This window comes from Sebastes umbrosus, chromosome 12 (assembly GCF_015220745.1).
Source record: "Sebastes umbrosus isolate fSebUmb1 chromosome 12, fSebUmb1.pri, whole genome shotgun sequence".
In the NCBI taxonomy this organism is placed as follows: Eukaryota; Metazoa; Chordata; class Actinopteri; order Perciformes; family Sebastidae; genus Sebastes; species Sebastes umbrosus.
The window spans coordinates 31,868,055-31,872,347 of NC_051280.1; positions in this window are offsets into that span (position 1 = coordinate 31,868,055).

A 4,293-nucleotide genomic window follows, 5' to 3' on the forward strand; every position below is an offset into this window, starting at 1 on the left:
TGGCAGTAATGTTAGCTGACCAGACGAAGGTCTCTCCATGAATCAATGCTGATCCTAGTGTTGGCTTTTCCTGCCTCAGCCTCCCGACCGCGGCCGGAGGGAACAGGGGAGTCACCGGAGTTTTGGTCAGAGACGATAACGTTTCTCTCTGCGGAGCTCTGTCACTTCACAAGACACGGGAAACCTCTGTTGGTCTGGAGGAGCTGCAGCAGTTATTTCTGCACAAACGTCCACTGTACATTCACTAGATATTCTCAGAGCTAAACTAACTCTTCTGCAGTGTGGAGTGAGCAGCATGCACGTGAGAGGTGGAACGAGAGAGAGAGAACGAGAGCGGTGTGTGAGTGAAGGCAGGCAGAGGAGCAGAGACTCCGGTCCTGGAAACCAAAGCCACGGTCTCCTTTGTGTCTTCTGACCGCGGTCGGGAGGCCAGAGCAGGAAGAGTTGACACTGTTTAACAGACGGGCTTCACTAGATACAACCAAGAGGTTTTGGTGCTTCCATGTAGTTTGTGTTGGAGTCTGAGTCTGAACAGCGTAGACACACGCGAGCGCGCAAGAGACACCGACCCGCAATGATTTATACGTGGAAGAAGTTACAAACAGTCCCTTTAACCATCTTTAGTTTTGGACTGTTGATCAGACAAAAAAATGAAATTCTTACTGATATTCCTTTATATGCGATAGCCGATAATTAACAAGAAATTACAGTACAGAAATGCATAAGATATGTTTGCGGTTAGAAACCGTTGCAATTTCACTACTTTGTCCGGCAGAGAAATTTATTTTTTAGCTGTAAAATGCCCGGTTTATAAACATGTTTGAGAGAATATGAGATGTGGTTCCATTTTTAAAAAATCAAATAACGGCGAAGAACATTAAATATAAATTTTAACCTAAAAAATCTAGCATCGCTTTCATGTCACCTTGAGGTCGGCAAACTTGTGATCATCATTTTCTCACATTATAGACGGACAATCAGAAACAACCGGGTTTTAAGGTGGACTTTTTCTTTCGGGCTTCATACGTGGGTTAGTGTGCTGAGAATGAAAAAAATAAACACTCTGAACAGCCTCAGCTGGTCAAAGAGGACAAAACTGTTTGGAGTCAGGAGAACAGACCTCATGGAGCTCCAGGCGTCATGCAGCATCCAGACACGTGCCATCATCATTTGTCATTTTTAATATAAATCTTTTCACCCTCACACAAATTGCACTTTTTTTTTTTTTTTTTTTCTTCTCCAAATGGACACAGTCAGCAGTGGACAACTTAACTGGTTGACATCTTCCTTACACACCGTGAACTGGCTAAAAGAAGGAGAAACAAAAAAGAATAAAAGAAGAGACATCTAACTTGATCTTACCACCACTTTTACTATGGCATGCATAGGTTTCAGACCTTACTCAGAGAGACAACAGACACTTTGTCTAAGAACGGTTTCTAAACGGTGCCGTGACTGCTTGCGATCCGAAAAAAAATTAAATAAAAATAATAAAAGAGGAACAAAACCAAGGTACAGAAAAAGCTCGGTTCCACCGTGTTGGAAAGTCAAAAACTAGAGGAAAGGATGGAGGTCGTTGTTTAGCGAAAGCCTCGGCATTCCCGTTTGTCTGCGAGTGGTGAGCACGAACACACAGGCTTCAAACACACAGCTGCGACGTCGTCTTCCTAAAGTATTTGGTTCTTTATTTTGTTAACAGTGCTGTTGACAATACTGAATGTTTTTATGATTTTTTTCTTGTTTTATTTTTTCCCCCGTCGAGGCTTCGAGCGCTAAGAAGGACCTGGTAACAAAACGGAGACCTAGTGGGTTAGAGGAAGCTCGTCTCCGAGGGACGACGGGGAGACACGGGTAGTTGGGAGACGAGCGGACTCGAGGGCTTTTCATACCTGAATGCTATTTCAACAGCAGCTTTAGAAAAGAATGACTAGACAGCAAAATGCTACCAGGGAGCAACAGGGAGTCGGTAAACCAGCGTCTCAGCTGGTTGGAGGTTCATTATCGGGCAAACTGAAAACAAAACAAGCAACAAAGTTCACTTCTGCTACTCAACATTAACAACATATTCGCAGAGAAATCAGTATACATCTCCTTGGTGTTTGAAATTAAAGTTTTTCTGCAACGATAGCGCCCTCTACATTAGGGAAAGTTTTGGTACCGACTGTTGTGTTGATATGTTCCCCCCCCACCTAAACCAAACTTATAGAGAGGCAAAGCCCCGCCTCTTCCGGTGGACCACCATGTGACCTTACTTTGTACGTTTGTCAATTTAAAAGATAATTTTGCAAGTTGAGAGAGTCTCAGTTTGATGTAAAACTGTTGAAGTATCCGACTGTGAAAATACGTCATTAGAAAGACGACACACCCAGAAGTCACGTAAGAGACGTCTCTCTCTCTCTGAAGCTACGATGTCTGAGTGTTTACTACTGGGATGAACTCACACCAGCAACGGGTCGGATCGGTTCTTTCTCTTCCCGGCTGATGAAAAGACCAGGAGTCGCTGATAAAACACATCAGGTCAGATAACGTTCCATCTGTGTGTGCGTGGATCATAGCTAAGTTAGCGTATGGTGACATATATTGCGCAAAATGAAAGATGTAGAGCGGTTTCACACTAAACTAAATGATACTAGAACAAAACTGAGACATTCTTGACTTGCAAAATGATCTTTTCAACCCCTGAGCTCCATCTAGTGGGCCGCGGAGGTACCGCCAAATGGTTAGATCAACTTAAAACTCCCGACAGGCCGCTATTCTGTCTTTCACATGTCGTAGCGGGCTCAGTTTTAAAGCTAGAGTAGACATACTGGTATCATATGAAACTAAAAACAACAACTAAGGAATCCATCGGTCCTGTGTCATGCTAGCTCGTCGGGAAGAGAACTAAATAACGCTCCAGAAAGACATGACGCTAAACTGGCGTGGCCATTTTAAGGGGTGCCTTATTAAGAAAATGGGTTCTGTGGGTACCCACGAGTCTCCCCTTTACAGACGTGCAGTAGCGTTATAACGTTCTGGGATGCAGTGACACAAAATGGAGCATTTGTCTTTTTAAACGAAGTCGTCGTTTTGGAGACAAACCCTGCACCAGTAAAAGCCGAAAGCGTGTGGTGACGAGATATGACCCTGAATACTTTGGATTCATGATTGCAGGCAGTGATGGGTGAGGGGAAGTCTCATTTATTTGAAGTGGGCCTCAAGTTACAAAAGGTTGAGAACATCTGGACTACCGTACATGTTTTTTCTGAAATAAGGTCCCATAGGGTGGTCCACCGGAAGGGGGCGGGACTTCGCCTCTGTGTACCCTAACCACGAGGGAAACGGACTTCGACACAACACCAGATCTCAAGTTGTCAGTCAAAAGATGGGAAACGTCGACTCAAGAGGCTTAAAGCTTAAACACCGTCTCCACAAATATGTCCAAACGTACTTTTATCCTCTTGGGGAAAAGAAAAGACTTCAGCTGCAGTTATCGTTATCTTTATCTTTATCGTTATCTTTCCTGACACGCAAAGTGAGAAGAACGTCAGTTCCACTTTAAAACCAAACGCAGCGCTCGTTTAGACGCCGACTTCACAGCAGCTCAGTTTTGCTGTCGCTTTGTTGTTTTTTTTCTTTCTGGTCTGAGTCTGAGTCTGAAAAGCCCGTCGCTGTGCTGCTGCTAAAAAAAACAAAACACCTGTACTGGAGGCCCCGGGGGGGGGGGGAGGGTCGGTCGGCTGCTTGGTCGGACCTTCCTATTCTAAACCGAGGAGTAGGAACAAAGGGACATTTTGGCTCCTGAGTTCTTTGTGGGTTAAGGGTTAGCATAGACATCGATACGAAAATAAAGATTAACAATGTTTGCATCAAACCTGCTGTGCAGCCGGAGATCTGGGGGGTAACAAGTAAAAATGGGGTCATCACAGGGTTCCTACACAGGGAGGGCTCCCATCTCAGAAACATCCAGACTTTGTCCAGAAGATTCTTTCCCATTAATTGACAAATTTAGCTAGATTAATCCGCGGCGGCAAGTACCACAATATGTGAAATTAAAAGTGATGTTTTCCATTTTACAGACCAGGAAACGGGTGAATACGTCAGCGTCCTCACCTGCGTAGGAACCCCGGAGTCAGCAAAAACGGGAGACATAAAAAGTTGTACGGACGAGGAACAACCAGCTTCAGGAGTCACTGGCGTCGGTACAAAGTTGTTTTGTTTCAATGATTTCCTTTCATTTGATAACTAAATATCTCACTCTATTGATATAATTCATATATAAACGTTAACATGTACACACGCTCGTCACTGGTA